The 19,515-nt window shown below is 39.8% G+C and overlaps 1 protein-coding gene and 2 pseudogenes across 7 annotated transcripts in view; 1 reads left to right on the top strand and 2 right to left on the bottom strand.

Moving 5' to 3' along the window:
• Positions 1-19,515, bottom strand: part of LOC143855216 (pentatricopeptide repeat-containing protein At2g17033-like) — a 37,618-nt gene that overhangs the window by 11,595 nt on the left and 6,508 nt on the right. For 2 of the 6 annotated variants that reach the window (XR_013237740.1, XR_013237735.1), the window contains exon 4: positions 16,384-16,851. The exons of 2 other annotated variants lie outside the window; for them this stretch is intronic. The gene's annotated coding sequence lies outside the window, so the exon portion shown is untranslated. Of the gene's footprint in view, positions 1-14,989; positions 15,179-16,383; positions 16,852-19,515 lie in introns of those variants that run through there. 2 more of the 6 variants (XR_013237737.1, XR_013237736.1) reach the window with 2 other exon arrangements.
• LOC143855217 (pentatricopeptide repeat-containing protein At2g17033-like) lies at positions 4,977-7,448 on the bottom strand (annotated as a pseudogene). Its single transcript, XR_013237741.1, has 2 exons — positions 6,324-7,448; positions 4,977-5,820 (listed from the first exon to the last, which is right to left on the bottom strand). The product of XR_013237741.1 is annotated as a pentatricopeptide repeat-containing protein At2g17033-like (transcript).
• On the top strand, positions 8,091-16,869 carry LOC143853820 (mechanosensitive ion channel protein 8-like; annotated as a pseudogene).

Here is a 19,515-nt window from a genome sequence, read left to right as displayed (position 1 = left end):
AGAGTGGTAAGTAGTATTTGGTCGCACGGCAATCCTCTAGAAAAGTAGTGGAAAATGTAGCGGGATCATTACCAATATAGAGTTTGGTAGACAAAGATAGGGAAGAGAGACAGAGAATAAGACGAGACATTTTTCACTCTTCTTCCACCCAAATTTCTCTATTTTAGTAGAATTTGGTTCAAGGATGAGGGGAAGGAACATTGGCACCACATAGGCGCCACATAGGGAAAAAAAGCAACAATGATGTCCCAAACATGTCTGGAAGTCGAATGGAGTTTCAATGGAAATTTGACAACCAAACATGAATCAGAAGATGTCTAGAAGTTCATTGGCATTTTGAAACTCCAATGAATGCCGAGTATTTTGGCAACCAAATAGGGTAGGAAAGTAATCAGATTCCCCAATAAAAGCAATTGCAGGGCAAGAGGGAAAGACTTTGTAAATTTCTCTTTCATGATAAAACTTGGGTGTTTCTATTTCAATCTCCTAAGCCAATAATACCAACTGTTTAACAGTGTGAGAAAGTGTGACTAGCCCAACATCAAAACACTTGACATATTTAATAACATATAACTTATTTCATGTCCTCTTCAGTTTCTCAACTTAGTTTCTATGGAAATAAAACTTGCAAGAAGAAGGATTTCCCTTTTACTGCAACCATGAGTTTGAACCCTCTCTCTTCCACTCCAACAACCAATATTGTGCCCCACTTTACCACATTTTCCACATGACTATATCCAAGTAGAACCACTATTTCAAAACAGGGATGCGGGTCAAAACAAGGCCAACACAAATCCTAGTCAACTCGGCATGATATAATCAAGTACTCGGTTGACACAGCTGAGTACTCGGCTGATACGGTCATTATTTGGGAAAGTCAAAGAAGTTTTGATTGAGTTTGTAGGGCAAATCACGTACTCAGACAAGAACACAGCCAAGGTAAAATGGAGTCCTCGGGGGTTCCACAATAAAGCAGAGAACCACAAAGTAAAAGGTTCACTCTGCCTCATGAGTTAAACCAGCTCTGACCTCTTGGAAGTAGCTGATGAATAAATAGAAAAGCTTTAGCAAGTCAACTAACAGAGATGATGGTTCTCTTCTCCAACACTGCATTTAGCAATTCCATGAAAAAAAAACATAAAAATAAAGATGCTGCAACTGGTGATTAGCCTCATGATTGTTGGTTCTCTATTAAAGGGGCCTATGATCCTTGCTAAAACTATCAACAACTTGCAAGTAGTTTCATAATCATCCAATGTAGATTACCTCTAGTACTATAGGTATTCATACTATTCAATTATGATGTTTATTAATATCTCCCTGGAGGGAAGAACAAGCATGGAAACATTAAAACATTCTCTAGTTTGTCACAACCCTTCAAATATCATACAATAGAAACATCAATGGTTAGTATTATTCATTTAATAATTCCGAAGGTTTACACTCCCAAAATCATTTATAAGGGTCTGTGTACATAAACATGAAACTAAATTCAAAGCATGCATGTGAACTTAAGAAGTCATGGGGCAAGACAAGTACCTGCTTGGTTAAAACAACTCAAGTTGTCGAGCTAGAAAACCAAAGCAACGTAGTGCTTCAAACTTGAGACAGTGTTCATCAACATAACCAGTCTTTCACAGCTTTCCCTCGGGCAACAAATCTACCACTGTTCTTCCTATCAATTTTTAGAGGACTACTCATCCGAAACATCATTTCTGAAACCAATGCCTTCACTGGAGATTTGGGCCTGCTGATTTATTTTTTTTTGTTACTGATTTAAGATTATAATATCAACAAAAGGGATTGGAATTCATATGGAGAACAATATTTTGCACTTTTTGTTGGCTGTTTAATGTATGTTATATGTTGGATGTCTGGATTTTCTATCAGTTTCATATGGGTTAGCTGTGATGGAAACAGAGCCCTCTCTACCTTGCCTCCTGTGGTCGGAATGATTCTTGTCTAGTGGGCCCACTGTGAATTGTTGGAATCCTATTTGTTGTGATTTTTAATGCTTCACTGATATATTAAACAACATTCAAAAGCAAAACAAAACAATTGTTCTCCTTCTAATATCATTATTTTATGTAAAAAAACAAAATAAAATGTTCACCTTCTAATAGCATTTTTTTTTTGTTGAAATGCAACTAAATTCCAAACGCAATACAGAACAACAAAAATGTAAAACCCGATCGGGGCTATCATGCCAATAAAGAGGAATTTGAACCAGAAGACTTCCTTTTGAAGATTCTCTCATTCCTTTCCATCCATACAGAAGCGGAATGACAAAGCTACCATAGCAATCTACCTCGCACTAACCATACTGAGACCTTCCATTAGGGGGGTCAACGGATCCACTTCGGATTGAATCCACCTATGTCTCAGTCACAATCTATTCAAAACCCTTATCGGTCAGATCGGATTCAGAGTGTTCTTCGGATCCTACTTCCCATGTCACGGTAACGATCCATTATAAATCGGACAGTCCATCGGAGTGTCCTTGTAGGTCCTACTTATGCTGTACACAGTTAGAATTCCCAAAAGAGGGCTCCAGTGACCTCATTTGCAGCGAGACCCCTCCCTCCCTCCTTCCCTCGTACAACATGAGCATGAGGATGATTGATGTATTTTGTATCCAAAACTCAAATCCAAATATAAATACAAAAACATAAGGTATCCAAACGTGGCCTTAATTGATTCATTTCCCTTATTTGCGTACAGGAGAGCTGATATTTGAAGCTCCCTACGTTTTGTTATCAACACCACTCTTTCTACAGTAGCAAATGAAGGAATGGAAATGTCAGCTCCCTTCTATAGAACACAAATCATTCCCATATAACTTTATTACATGAAGGTATGAATGAAACTTCGCTCTTCCACATTAAACAAAACTATAAGTAGTCAACAATACATGAAATGATAATTGACATGGCGAACATAGATGGTGCAAGAGTGTATCAAACTAGCGAATAGAAGTGAACCCATAGCGAACAGGTTCGTAAAAAAAAAAGGTTCGTATAAAAGTTGAGAATTGCAAACCTCGAACCGAGTGAACTAATGAATCACGTAGCATAGGTTAGAACTTAGAACCATTTGAGGAGCGGGATTTTCTGTCATGGCCCAGCCCCCAAGATACTTAACATGTGAATCAGAATACCAGCTAGAATTTGTTTACCGTTTATGAAAGCTCTTTGTTATGGAGAGATAACTTCATGCATGACTTCTTTTTTAACCTTCGAGCTAAAATATCTCAAGCACTATGCACCAAGTTAATTGGTCTAAAATCTTTCAACTCAATTGCTTCTTCCTTCTTAGGGATTAAGGTATTAAAGGTGGTGGTGCTGGTGTTTCTTTTCCCAATCGACCTCTTTCATGAAATTCATTTAAGATCTTCATTAAGGCAAACTTGATGTCCTCCCAAAATATTTGGTCCAATGCCATAGGCCCTGTTTGGTTGCTCAAAGGTGGCTGGGAGAGTAGTGTAATAAGAAGTCCAAAGGGAGTAGAGAAGAATTGAAGATGTCTAGAAGAGTAGTGGAAGAGTGGTAAGTAGTATTTGGTCGCACGGCAATCCTCTAGAAAAGTAGTGGAAAATGTAGCGGGATCATTACCAATATAGAGTTTGGTAGACAAAGATAGGGAAGAGAGACAGAGAATAAGACGAGACATTTTTCACTCTTCTTCCACCCAAATTTCTCTATTTTAGTAGAATTTGGTTCAAGGATGAGGGGAAGGAACATTGGCACCACATAGGCGCCACATAGGGAAAAAAAGCAACAATGATGTCCCAAACATGTCTGGAAGTCGAATGGAGTTTCAATGGAAATTTGACAACCAAACATGAATCAGAAGATGTCTAGAAGTTCATTGGCATTTTGAAACTCCAATGAATGCCGAGTATTTTGGCAACCAAATAGGGTAGGAAAGTAATCAGATTCCCCAATAAAAGCAATTGCAGGGCAAGAGGGAAAGACTTTGTAAATTTCTCTTTCATGATAAAACTTGGGTGTTTCTATTTCAATCTCCTAAGCCAATAATACCAACTGTTTAACAGTGTGAGAAAGTGTGACTAGCCCAACATCAAAACACTTGACATATTTAATAACATATAACTTATTTCATGTCCTCTTCAGTTTCTCAACTTAGTTTCTATGGAAATAAAACTTGCAAGAAGAAGGATTTCCCTTTTACTGCAACCATGAGTTTGAACCCTCTCTCTTCCACTCCAACAACCAATATTGTGCCCCACTTTACCACATTTTCCACATGACTATATCCAAGTAGAACCACTATTTCAAAACAGGGATGCGGGTCAAAACAAGGCCAACACAAATCCTAGTCAACTCGGCATGATATAATCAAGTACTCGGTTGACACAGCTGAGTACTCGGCTGATACGGCCATTATTTGGGAAAGTCAAAGAAGTTTTGATTGAGTTTGTAGGGCAAATCACGTACTCAGACAAGAACACAGCCAAGGTAAAATGGAGTCCTCGGGGGTTCCACAATAAAGCAGAGAACCACAAAGTAAAAGGTTCACTCTGCCTCATGAGTTAAACCAGCTCTGACCTCTTGGAAGTAGCTGATGAATAAATAGAAAAGCTTTAGCAAGTCAACTAACAGAGATGATGGTTCTCTTCTCCAACACTGCATTTAGCAATTCCATGAAAAAAAAACATAAAAATAAAGATGCTGCAACTGGTGATTAGCCTCATGATTGTTGGTTCTCTATTAAAGGGGCCTATGATCCTTGCTAAAACTATCAACAACTTGCAAGTAGTTTCATAATCATCCAATGTAGATTACCTCTAGTACTATAGGTATTCATACTATTCAATTATGATGTTTATTAATATCTCCCTGGAGGGAAGAACAAGCATGGAAACATTAAAACATTCTCTAGTTTGTCACAACCCTTCAAATATCATACAATAGAAACATCAATGGTTAATATTATTCATTTAATAATTCCGAAGGTTTACACTCCCAAAATCATTTATAAGGGTCTGTGTACATAAACATGAAACTAAATTCAAAGCATGCATGTGAACTTAAGAAGTCATGGGGCAAGACAAGTACCTGCTTGGTTAAAACAACTCAAGTTGTCGAGCTAGAAAACCAAAGCAACGTAGTGCTTCAAACTTGAGACAGTGTTCATCAACATAACCAGTCTTTCACAGCTTTCCCTCGGGCAACAAATCTACCACTGTTCTTCCTATCAATTTTTAGAGGACTACTCATCCGAAACATCATTTCTGAAACCAATGCCTTCACTGGAGATTCCCCTCTAATCCTACTATTTTTACCCGACCCACAAACAATCGAAATTTCCAAAGGAAGAATAGTTCCTTCACTAACCTCAATCTCAACTCTTCTAGCCACTGCAAGAGAATTAAATACAAGGAACAAGTGTGCACTCCATGCAAATCCAATTTCCCTTCTAAAGATGACCATTCCAATGTCTCCTCCAAAACCACCGAGCTAACCAGTTCTACAATTAGGTGATGACGAAGCCTTCTCCAACTTCTCAACTAGTCCTACAATTGAAAGTGGAAATTTATCAGGCTCCCCAACTATGGAAATCATTGTGGGGCACGAATTCAAGACCGAATTGTAGGTTCGAACTGAGAATGCAATGTCTAAATCCCTCATCTTCCGAACCCATGAAACCATTTCCGGCATCTCTCCATACTCCCCATAACAAGAAAGAACAATATTCATGATCACTGTATCCAAACCAATTCCCGAATCCTCCATCCGCCGAACCACCCTCCTCATTTCCTCGAACAACCCAGACCTCCCATAACTGAGCGCAATAGACCTGTGTTAAAGTGTAAATGATTAAACAACACCAACAACTCTAACAGCTTAAGTTTTTGGAGTATGTGGTTGTTTCACATGGTATCAGAGCTATTGCCTCACGGCAGTTCTGGGTTTAAAACCCAACAACTACTTGATATTAAAAATCCACCTACACGGCCAACTCAAAAGAAGGGCCACATGAGCCACATGTAGGGCAAACCCCACCAAAAAAAAGAGGGGTGACACGAGGAGTGTTGAAGTATAAATGATTAGATAACACCAACTCTAACAGCTTAAGCTTTTGGAGTAATTGATTGTTTCACATGGTATCATAGCTATTGCCGTGTATTGCCTCAAGGCAGGTCCTGGGTTCAAAACCAAACAACTCCTTGATACTAAAAACCCATGTGTGTAGCTAACTCAAAAGAAGGGCCACATTTGACGGGGAGTGTAAAAGCATAAATGATTAAATAACACAACTCTAAAAACTTAAGCTTTTGGAGTAATTGGTTATTTCACAACCTGAACTCAAACGCAGAAGGCCTAAAACCCGCAATACCCATCTCTTCCACCATTTCCTCAGCATCACACGGCAGACCCAACAAACAAAACCCATTGATCATCGATTCGTAACCTCGACGAATCACATAAGGTAACGGAATTTCCCTCAGGCGGGCATAAGAATCGAGAGCCTTTTGTTTCAATCCATGCTTGGAGTATGATTCAATGAGAAGGCAGTAAAATATAGAAAGCTCCTGAAACCCTAATTTCTGAACAGATTCTGAGATTAGGGTTTCTTATTCTACGAAGCGACCGTGCTTCTCGAGCAATGCTACCATTTGGGCGGCGAGTTTTGGGTTCCATTTGAACCATTGAGTTTCACTTATTCTTCTAGACATCTACAGATGTAGAATAGAAGAGAGATAAAAATAAAAAAAAAACATTAGGGTTTTGATTGGAATGTAAAAAAAAGTATGTAGATATTTTGAGTTTTATTTTTGACTTACGGGGAGAGCGAATGAGGAGAGATGATGAGAGAGGAAGAGATGAGAGAGGGTTTTGAGAGTAAGGGTCTTTGAAGAGGAAGATACGAATTTGCGGATTAGAGTGAGATGGGTGGAGGAGGGGTGGGGCCCACCGTCGGAAAGGGAAGAGAGGAGGCGCTGGCCTTGCTTGCTGAGGGCGCACCGGAGTTCCGGTGGTTTGGATGCCGCCGGCGATGAGAGCAACAGAACAGCGGCCATGGTTTAATAAATGGCTCATTTTTTCGGGATTGGGAATGGGAAGTAGTCTTTCTAGAGTCCAAATTGTGGGACCCACCATGATGGCAATCGTCACCATCCATCTGTAAGTTTTTAAATTTCGACCCGAAATTCCGAAATTTTGGATTTTGGTCGGCACCAAAACCGAAATAGCCAATACCTGAAATGGTACCGGATTTCGACCGAAATTTCGAATTTTTGGAGGAATTTTCATTTTTAATATTTCATCCGAAATTTTGAGAAAATCAAGGCAAATTTCTCAAATTTTCTAACTGTTGGGGGTAAAAATCGGCATTCACGGTACCGACCCTGAAACCGCTTCTCCATTACTCAACTGAATCAATACAATCCCCGCAGCAACACTTAGTAATGAACATTGATTGGGCCTCCTTGACACTTCTCCCTTGACCGGTACCGAGCTACCAGGGAAATCAAACACAATCGCGGGGATCTCGCCCCCAAACGACTAATCCGGACGGCCGTTACACGTAAGGCGTGGTTTTTGAATTCAAAACATCCCGCTTAAGTCACCATCCACGATCTCCGCCGAGAATCATCGGAAGTCATATCTCCACGATTTTATTCTCCAACCATCACGCTCCACATGGGCTAAATCAAAGGTATGATTGATATCTCCACGATCTTATTCTCCAGCCATCATGCTCCACGTGGGCTAAATCAAAGGTACGATTGATATCTCCGAGATCGTGGATCTCCTCCCCTATAAAAAGGGGGCTACGCACTCAAGCAAAGGCATTCAATTCTCCCTCTCTTTTTTGGTCTGGTAACTTGACATAAACTCTCTCCCATTCCCATTCCCATTCCCCGTCCATCATCTGTGATTGCCCATCTCTGACTTGAGTGTCGAAGTGGTCGTCCGGAGCCACAACTCCGGGCCCACTGACGCTTTCTCTGTGAGCGAAGGATTATAGGTTCTGCGAAGCTAGTTCGTGCAGTCAGATTTTAGGCGTCATCCGTGGGACCGACTACGCCAAAGTCGAAAGCTACCTCCCAACCTAACGGTGGAATGGTTACGAGAAGCCAAGAAAGTCAACGAGACCAAGAGCCACCGGAAGAGACGGGAGGGATGGTTACTTCCGGCGACACTCCGGTAACAATGACCGTCTTCAACCAACTCACACAGCAACTAGGAAGCGTCGCGGCCTCCCTCCAACAAGTACTCCAAAGGATCCCTCCCCAACCGGCAGCGCCACCTCCGCCTGTAAACCTGTTGGGCAAAGGAATTCATCCCGTCGAGATTTCAGAGGAACATGGATCCTCAGAAGGACGAAATCCTCGGAGTCAAAGACCCCGCCAACGTCAACAAGGGTCTGCCTCAATCACCAGCCCGCCACCCGACCATCACCGTGATGATCAGCATCAAAGGGGTGACAACTCGATGATGGAACCAGCGAATCTAGCCCATCGAAACGAGAATCAGATACTTCCGCAAATAAGAAGCCCGACGAAAAACATCCAAGCAGAAGAAAACCCCACCATCGTGACTGATCTTCAGCGTCAGATAAGAGAACCTCAACAGCAAATGAAGGCACCATGTGATCCGGACCTCCTGGCGGAATGGGATAGCGAGATCGCTTCCCCGTTCACCCCAAAAATCGTCAATGCCATCGTCGCTACGAATTCGGATATGCCTCGGTTGGACCTCTATGACGGGTCATCGACCCTCTTAAGTTTCTCCGAACCTACCGCCGTGCGATGGTAATCAGGAATGCTTCAGACGCCACGATGTGCAAAGCCTTTTCCGCCTACCTAAAGACAAACGCTAGCAATTGGTATAGCCGATTAAGGCCCAACTCCATCGAGTCACTTCACAAACTGGGAAAGGAGTTTGTCGCTTACTTCATTAACAGTCGGCCCCGAAAGAAACCGGCCGACGCTCTTCTGGCTTTACGGCAAGGAAAGGACGAAACATTATGGAAGTTCATCGGTCGGTTCCGAGTGGAACTCCACCAAATTAACGAACCGAACTTTGATATGGGAACTCATGGTTTTGGTTTTGATATGTGGGCGTCTGGTCTCCGGTTGGGGAATTCGGCTCATCGTCTTCTTTATTGAGCAAAATTTCCTCTTACGGAAGAGGGTCTTGTATTTTGTATACGGTTTGCGTAAGGCTGTTCAGAATTGCTTGTGGTTAGGCCTGGTTTTGATTTCCTGGCATTACATTTTGGACGAAAAGGTTGAAGAGCAGACAAAAAGCAAGACATTGCCTTATGTGAACAAAGTTCTGGTATGTCTCCTGGTAGGGACATTTATATGGCTTGTGAAGACGCTTCTCGTAAAGGTCTTGGCCTCTTCTTTCCATGTCAGTACATATTTCGATCGGATTCAGGATGCTTTGTTTAACCATGTGATTGAGACACTCTCTGGCCCTCCATTGATTGAAATTCAACACACCAAGGAAGAGAAAGAGAAGGTAATGGCCGAGGTGCAAAAACTTCAGAATGCTGGTGCTAAAATTCCTGCCGACCTGAGAGCCACCACACTTGCAAGCAAGAGTGTAAGGATAGGTGGGAATAGAGGATTCCTGAGGAGCCCTGAGGTAGGAAAGAGCTTCACGTTCTCTGGGTCATTGTCTAGGCAGCTGGACGATGGAATATGGATCGACGATCTTCATAAGCTCAACCAGAAAAACATCTCAGCTTGGAACATGAAACGGCTGATGAATATGGTCAGGCACACTACCCTTTCTACTCTGGACGAACAAGTAATGGATGCAACTCAGGGGGACGAGTCAGCGATGCAGATACGGATTGAGGTTGAGGCAAAAGCCGCCGCTAGGAATATCTTCAGGAAGGTAGCTATGCCTGGATCTAGGTAAGTTGTTGTACTTCTTCCTTTTTTGTGCAGCTGATTCATTTGTTCTGTGATCCATTGAAGAACTTTTCTCCACATTCGAGTAGTTGGTATATAAGTGTGCTGCTTAGTGGATAGCTTGCAATCTGATTTCCTACTTTCATAGAGCTTCTTTAGTTGAGTGGAAAGATAATGTGATTCAAAAAACATAAAATATACATGATTTGACCGACAAAATTCAATTATATCAGGTGCAAATAATAAAGAAGCAAACACACAAACATAAAATAAACATTATTTGACAACAATGCCTATGTCTACGGAGAAACTGATCTTCTACTAGGAGAAAGAAATAATACAAGATTATATAACAAGATTATATAACAGGATTATATAACGGGATTAACCCAAAACCTAAACATCGCAATCCTATGTGATGTAGATTGTAGAACCCATAAGTGGCATATGCGCCCATTAGGACTTTTACGGATTTATTTTCATGTTATTTAGTTTTTAGGACATTTAATTCCATGTTATTTAGAGTTGGGGATTTTGTTTCCATGGAATTTTATTTCCATTGCTTGTATATAGGCCCCATGTATTAGTGATTTAGAACTTTTGATGAATTAAAGAGGAATACATACTACCATTAAAAACAACAAGGAATACAGATTTATCCCCTCTTTCTCCCTCGCTTCCTATTTCTCCTTTCTTCCTTCCCTGTTTCTCCCTCCCTTCCTATTTCTCTTCTTCCTTCCCTCTTTCTCATTTCTTCCCCTATTTCTCTCTTCTACTCTTCTCCTTCTCTTTCTCTATTATTCTTCTCTTCCTCTTCTACCTCTCTTTTCCCCTCTTTCTTCTACTTCTCTCTCAACCAAGACCTCATACTTCTCTTCACAAGAGAAATAACAAAGAGAAAGCCCCTTCTTCTCACCACAAGAAAAACTAAAGAGATCAATTGGGATAAACAAGAGAAAGGCCCACGCCCTACTCTCTTGGTTTCCTAAAACAAGGAAACCTACAAGAGACTCCCACTCCTAGTGAAACTATAAGGGCCCACTCAAGTTGTGGAAAACGAGATACAATTTTAGCAATATCCACCTTGGCGCGTATCACGGGTCTATTTTTTTCACTTTCCAAATGCCCAGTGATGGCACCAAGTCTTCACAACTTAGTCTCAGCCAATGTACTCAAGGCTCCCACAAGGGATAAAGAGGCAAAGCAAACAGACAAAGGAACACAAGGATTTAATGTGGTTCGGCCTTAACGCAATGTCTACATCCACGGATACAATATTATTGCTTCTACTAGGATCTCCCACAATCCCAGAGCAGTACAATAACAAAGGAACTCTCACCCCAAAGGCCCAACTGCCTTAACTATTCGGGGCTAATGCCTATCTATAGGCCTATTTTAAAACTGCCTGAGGGGCATCTTTTACATGTACATATGGTTTTTACAAACTACAAGCGAACATGTGGCACAACTACTTACAACCGTCTGCCCATATGAACCATATGCCAATTTCTGCAAGCCTGGGCGTTCATGTGTGCCTTTTTGGCCAAATGCCTTGCTTCCAATTGTGCATAACCATGCCAAACTTCACAGCAGCATATGTCATGCTGCTGTGTGCTACATGCAAACCGCTACCACCATGTGCATGCCACAAGCCAACTGCCACCAGGGTGTACAGTGCCTACCACCCACATGTCACCGTGCATTGTGCTGTTGGTTCCCGCCAGAATGTGCCAATCCGTGGCTACCTGCCAATGCCCTCCTCCCACACTTTGATGTTGGTTCCAGCTGTGCCTGCAAGCCTTTGTAAGCATGTTTTAGCATAGCCACACCTATGCTTCTCCGTGCCATGGCCTTAGGCCAATGGGCTTTTCCCACCTTGATGCCTTCTCTTAACATTGTCAAGGGTGTAAGGTGCCACCACAAGCCAATATTTTATACCGTCCAGTTAAGGGGCTAACAATGTGTTTCCTAGCCACCTGAAGATTTTCTGTTCGCTCTTCATTGGTTCGATTTTGCCACAAACCACAATTGCCTTATGAAACGCCAACTATACACCATCAAATCATCCTGGTTTTGACACCACCTAACATGATCAACACAGTCAATGCACATGTGTAGCGCCCCGAGTGAACTTGCCTAGTCAACTTTGGAGACGGACCTCGACCCATCCTTCCCACCCGCAAAAACTATCACATCATAATCACCTGCATATTGAAAACCCACGTGTACTAATGGTGAAAGGGGCCCTATGCATGCACATGTCACTATGTTTCCAATTACTATCAAGGTACCGAGGAATACTATCTGTCATTGTATTTCCCACCACACGATACAATACTTCACACTTCTCTCCCGTCATCAAAACCATGGAGCTACATTTGATTTTTATAGCTTCACCTACAGTTGAATACCTTCAACCCATGGAGTCCAAGCGGTTTAGAAACATTATATTCTTCTGCAACTTTGGGACATGTATCCCACTAGCTGAAGTACAAACAAGTCCGTCGAACATCTTGATCGTTACCATCTCAATTTTGGGGACATCAAAAGTAGACCTATCACCCAAGAATACAATTCTTGCCCTTCTCTCATTAAACATATCAAAATATTTCCACTCGAGCAAACATAAACAAAACACCCTGAATATAGAATCCATTCATCATGCGAAGTGATTTTACCTATAGAGATTGTGAGAAAATCTCCAGCCGCTTCACCCGTTCATCTGTTACTGTATCTTCAACACTGTTGTCTAGCAGTCAACTTGCTTCAAAAATCTTGCCTAATAGACAATAACCCTTGTAATGATAGTACTGCACATCTTTCCCTTCTAACCTTGAATCTCTACATACCTTTCCCTGATCCCTAGTCAGACTGTCAGACCACTTTCCTCTTTGATTCTTTCCACAAATAATCCATCCATTCCCTCGATCATCATGAGGATTAGGCTTCCTCCTAATCTTATTTGACAAGAGCACCGTAGTGACATTTTAATCTTCACTATATCCTTCATGAATTAATAGTAGCTTAGTCACCAAATTTTAGTGCAAATTAGGAATTAAAGAAGAAATAGGACCTTTTCTTCTTCCTCATATTCCAACCTTGTGGAGCTAATCCACGAGCCCATTGAACACATCCATGTGTTTCAGAACATTTCGCCTTCATGTTTCTTCAGTTCGTACAAATGTCACTTCAAATACAATAGGTTCGCCGAGATTTTCAACATGTAAAGCTTCTCTAGCTTCTCCTGTAATTTTAGCGTTAATTCTTCCTCTATTCAATGTCCTCCCACCCAGCATCCTACATCTCCGACTACTTCTTTGTCAAAGAATGAAGCTCGCATTTTCATCAAATTCCTCAATCTCAAATTTTGAGGTTGAGTCCTTTGCCAATATTTTAATTCACCTCACATGCCTAAATAATACTCGATAAATTTGGTCGTCTCACGCAAAGCAGAAAACCCAGGAAAGATGAGTAGGAAACTCTCTTTCCACACATCAATCAATATCAACAACCTTCAATCGATTCAGAACTTTGCAAAATTATAGAAAAACATTTAGAAGAAAAACATCTCATCGTGGAACTCCACCTCTAACGAGAATTTCCTGGACAAACTTTCTACCTTCTGTTCTTCTTTTTTCAATTAGATCGATCCAACAGCTCTAATATCACTTTGTAGAAAATTTTGACGGGCATAGTCTGATTTAATCAGGTGGGAAGTAATGGAAAGATAATAAAGATGCAAACACTCACAAACATAAGATATACATGGTTCAGCAACAATCACTACGTCTACATGACAAAATTTTCGATCTTTGACTACGAGAAATAAATAATATGAGATTACAATAGGATTAGCCCAAAGCCCATAAATTGTAACCCTTTCTCTTGTCTCTCAACCAAGACGTTACACTTCTCCTCACAAGAGAAATAAAAATGAGAAAACCCATCCTCATCATAAGAGTAAACTCTCTCTCTCTCTCTCTCTCTCTCTCTCTCTCTCTCTCTCTCTCTCTCTCTCTCTCAGTAGGATGCACAAGCGAAAAAGGCCACATCCTACTCTCTTCGTTTCCTAAAACAGGAAAACCTACAAGAGGATTCCACTCCTAGTCAAACTAGATTAGGTCCACCCAAGTCATGGAAAATGGGACACAATCCCAGCATTCCTTTAGTGGACATCTCAGTAGCTGAATTTTTATAATCATATGTGCCGAATCATCTCTTAGTGCTTTTGGGGAGTCAATATTCTCCTTAGATAGAAAACCATGTTTCTTGGCCACTATCCAATTAGATAGAAGCAGCTGCTATTTGAGTGAGCCATATGAAAATTCGATTTGCTTCTTGATTAGGAGAGTCTGGACATTGATGACTGATTTCTTTTTTAAAGATATTTTGTCCCATTATTTTCAAGGTGAAGAAATGTGCAAATGCAATGCAAATAGGATCACCACAACGCATCAGCTATTCAAGATCTTGATATATACTATATAGTACTACAGAAAACAATCCCAGGAAGAAGTTGGTTTTGTTTTAATTGACATTAGATGATATAGGCATATTAAAGGTTGATTATGAAAATCAGATATAAATAAGCATAACTTACTCGATGAATGCATTGCTAGAAGTTTTAATGTCTCTATGAATGCAATGCTAGTAGTTTTAAAAATCCTTATTTTTATGAGATCATTGTTTGCAAGTTAATCGCTTATGTTTATCCTGTTGCTGAAATTGTAATTCACCATGTTATGTTGGAATGATAATCTTTTCCGTAACAAAGGTGACAAAATACTCATGAAATTCACAAGCATATCTACCTGGTTGATCTGATGCGCTTCATGGTAGAAGATAAAGCTCGGAAGACAATGGCTCTCTTTGAAGGAGAAAATGAAAACAAGAAAGTCAGCAAAACTGCTCTCAAGAACTGGGTGGTAATATTTTATTTTTCTTTCTTCTTAATATTTCTATTTCTTTATTGGTTTTATGAATTATATCAGATGAACGCCTAAATGTGCAAGATTTGACATATGATTTATCTAAGAATTCTTCTACATCTAGTAATCTTGCACCTGTGAATTTGTAGGTCAATGCATTCATAGAAAGGAGAGCCCTCTCCTTGACACTGAACGATACTAAAACAGCAGTAAACAAGCTCCACCACATGCTGAACATTGTTGTGTGTATCATAGTAGTGGTTATCTGGCTCCTTATTCTTGGCATTGCAACCACCCATCTTCTCGTGTTCATTAGTTCCCAGCTCTTGCTTGTGGAATTCATCTTTGGAAATACCTGCAAGTTGATATTTGAAGCAATTATCTTCTTATTTGTGATGCACCCTCATGATGTGGGTGATCGTTGCAAAGTGGATGGAATTCAGGTATGAATGAAACATAAATTGTCATATATTAAACATGTTTTTCATAATCTAATGGGACCCTGATCTCTACATCTGCAACTTCAGATGGTAGTTGAGGAGATGAACATCCTAACAACAGTCTTTCTGACGGATGACAACCAAAAGATCATATATCCAAATAGTGTGCTATCTATCCTGCCAATCGGCAATTTCTATCGAAGTCCAGATATGGGATATGCAATTGATTTCTGTATCAGCTTTTGCCACCATAAAAGAAAGAATAAAGAGGTAATTCTAAAAAAAAAAGAGGTAATTCTCAAAATCAGCTTTTGCTTTCCTTTTTCCTACTATTGTGAATATGAAGAAATTGATTTTTGGTTATGATGTGCACAAGAACACGGTGCTTTGCAATCGATAAGACTTAAATGAGATGGCATAGTCAACAATAGACATAGCATCGACCGGGAATGCTGAAAATCATTGATAGATTCCTAGAATTAATAGATCAGACAATTTTGAGTTTGAGTTATGCATGATACTACATATTTTAGGTGTTTCAATCAGTTTCAGACTCACAATCGCTTCTCGAAATCCAAAACAAAAAGGACCCAAGAATCTGAATAGGCTTGGGATTAACTCTTATAAAAAAAAGTGAGTTAACATTTAGGAATTTTTAAATTGGTATTGTGAGTGAACAAATCGGAATTTCTAAACTGGTTTAGCATGATGTGAATTCAGAATATGAATGGAAGAATGTGAGGTAATTGAAGGGATTTTTATTAATTTTAATTTTATTATTTCTTTTCTTTCTTCTATTCTATCTTCTTTTTCTTGCCTTTCATTTTATTTTCCCGCCTTTGTATGCTTTATGGGTTTCTACTGAACTATTTGTATGATTTATGGGCTCCTAACACCCTGTATGAGTTATCTACACAATTTGTATTTGAAAAATCCATGGATTCATTCAAATAACTGAATCTAGATTCTTATTCTCAAAGCTTTGAAGAAATAAATTATAATCTTTGAGCAATTTGTGAGTTACGAATCACAAAGAAAGAAAATGAAAATGATTTGATGATACATTGAATGATATGCAAGTCCCTGAAAGACCATCATTTTGGGAGGGCAGAATAGCATAAACAGTAACTGAGTTTGGCTAAGGCATTTATATTCATTCATTTGGCTACAAAACAAAGGTTGGCATACTAACCATGACACCCTGAAACAAGTAATGAAAAAGGAAACTAACTACCATACATTATTACAGATACATTGAGAGCAAGAAGGAACACTGGTACCCGAATCCTTCCGTCGTGGTCAGGGATGTAGAAGATATGAACAAATTGAAAATGTAACTTTGGTTACAACACCGAATGAATCATCAGAACATGGGGGAGAGATGGTTGAGGAGAGAGCACGTCGTGGAAGAGATGATCAAAGTCTTCAGAGAACTGGACGTTGAGTACAGAATGTTGCCCGTTGACGTCAATTTTCGAAACATACCGGCATTGTCTTCCACCCGGCTTCCATCAACTTGAAAATGCTAGACTTGATTGTACATACTCGTCGTTGTAATTCTCAAGATGGGTGAATTTTTTGCCTGAGACTGATAAGATAAACAGATAAAGAGATTCAGGAGAGCATGTAACCATGAGGATGATTAGAAGAGTGATTTTTTGCTGCTAGAAAATAATTTTTATTCTTTTGTGGACAAATTTTTTGTAAGATTTTATACTCCAAACAACGGCGAATTGTTGGGTACAGATTGATTTGGGCCTGCTGATTTTTATTTTTTTTGTTAGTGATTTAAGATTATAATATCAACAAAAGGGATTGGAATGCCTATGGAGAACAATATTTTGCACTTTTTTTGGCTGTTTAATGTATGTTATATATTGGAATGTCTGAATTTTCTATCAGTTTCATATGGGTTAGAGACAGAGCCCTCTCTACCTTGCCTCCTGTGGTCGGAATGACTCTTGTCTAGTGGGCCCACTGTGAAATGTTGGAATCCTATTTGGAGTGCTAATAATTTCACCAATTGAGCAATATCAACCGTTTAATTGGTGGACTTCCACAGTTTTTGCACATTGAATGTGGATGTCCCCTAGTTTTTTTTGTTACCTGACATTTTTGCATGCACTTCATTGGACAATTGGCAACATTGCAAGAATTTTCTTGATTTTTTTTATTGGGAAACTTTATTGTGCAAAAATGATACAATTGATAGGTAAAATTTATTCTTCACAAACCTTGAAAACAATTGGTGCTCTTGTTGTGATTTTTAATGCTTCACTGATATATTAAACAACATTCAAAAGCAAAACAAAACAATTGTTCTCCTTCTAATATCATTATTTTATGGAAAAAAACAAAATAAAATGTTCTCCTTCTAATAGCATTTTGTTTTTTAAATGCAACTAAATTCCAAACGCAAAACAGAACAACAAAAATGTAAAACCCGATCGGGGCTATCATGCTAATAAAGAGGAATTTGAACCAGAAGACTTCCTTTTGAAGATTCTCTCATTCCATTCCATCCACACAGAAGCGGAATGACAAAGCTACCATAGCAATCTATCTCGCACTAACGATACTGAGACCTTCCATTAGGGGGGTCTACGGATCCACTTCGGATTGAATCCACCTATGTCTCAGTCACAATCCATTCAAAACCCTTATCGGTCGGATCGGATTCGGAGTGTTCTTCGGATCCTACTTCCCATGTCACTGTAACGATCCATTATAAATCGGACCGTCCACCGGAGTGTCCTTGTAGGTCCTACTTATGTTGTACACAGTTACAATTCTCAAAAGAGGGCTCCAGTGAGACCCCATTTGCAGCGAGCCCCCTCCCTCCCTCCCTCGTATAACATGAGCATGAGGATGATTGATGTATTTTGTATACAAAACTCAAATCCAAATATAAATACAAAAACATAAGGTATCCAAACGTGGCCTTAATTGATTCATTTCCCTTATTTGCAGACAGGAGAGCTGATATTTGCAGCTCCCTATGTTTTGTTATCAACACCATTCTTTCTACAGTAACAAATGAAGGAATGGAAATGTCAGCTCCCTTCTATAGAACACAAATCATTCCCATATAACTTTATTACATGAATGTAAGAATGAAACTTCGCTCTTCCACATTAAACAAAACTATAAGTCGTCAACAATACATGAAATGATAATTGACATGGCGAACATAGATGGTGCAACAGTGTATCAAACTAGCGAATAGAAGTGAACCCATAGCGAACAGGTCCGTAAAAAAAAAAGGTTCATATAAAAGTTGAGAACTGCAAACCTTGAACCTAGTGAACTAATGAATCACGCAGCATAGGTTAGAACTAAGAACCATTTGAGGAGCCGGATTTTCGGTCATCGCCCCGCCCCCAAGATGCTTAACATGTGAATGAGATTACCATCTAGAATTTGTTTACCGTTTATGAAAGCTCTTTGTTACGGAGAGATAACTTCATGCAAGCCTTTTTTTTAACCTTCGAGCTAAAACCTTAGCTAAAATAACTCGAGCACTATGCACCAAGTTAATTGGTCTAAAATCTTTCAACTCAATTGCTTCTTCCTTCTTAGGGATTAAGGTATTAAAGGTGGTGGTGCTGGTGTTTTTTTTCCCAATCGACCTCTTTCATGAAATTCATTTAAGATCTTCATTAAGGCAAACTTGATGTCCTCCCAAAATATTTGGTCCAATGCCATAGGACTTGTTTGGTTGCTCAAAGGTGGCTGGGAGAGTAGTGGAATAAGAAGTCCAAACGGAGTAGAGAAGAATGGAAGATGTCTAGAAGAGTAGTGGAAGAGTGGTAAGCAGTGTTTGGTCGCGCGGCAATCCTCTAGAAGAGTAGTGGAAAATGTAGCGGGGTCATTACCAATATAGAGTTTGGTAGACAAAGATAGGGAAGAGAGACAAAGAGAATAAGACGAGACATTTTCCACTCTTCTTCCACCCAAATTTCTCCATTTTAGTAGAATTTGGTTCGAGGATGAGGGGGAAGAAACATTGGCACCTACGCCACGTAAGAAAAAAAGCAACAATGATGTCCCAAACATGTCTGGAAGTCGAATGGAGTTTCAATGGAAATTTGACAACCAAACATGAATCGGAAGATGTCTAGAAGTTCATTGGCATTTTGAAACTCCAATGAATGCCGAGTATTTGGCAACCAAACAGGGTAGGAAAGTAATCAGATCCCTCAATAAAAGCAATTGCAGGGCAAGAGGGAAAGACTTTGTAAATTTCTCTTTC

The sequence above is a fragment of the Tasmannia lanceolata genome, unplaced genomic scaffold, assembly GCF_043159265.1.
Source record: "Tasmannia lanceolata isolate RefF3 unplaced genomic scaffold, GAP_Taslan_0.1 ptg000020l, whole genome shotgun sequence".
Taxonomy (NCBI): Eukaryota; Viridiplantae; Streptophyta; class Magnoliopsida; order Canellales; family Winteraceae; genus Tasmannia; species Tasmannia lanceolata.
The sequence above is the reverse complement of the archived record's forward strand: the minus strand, read 5'-3'. Positions and strand labels throughout refer to the sequence as shown.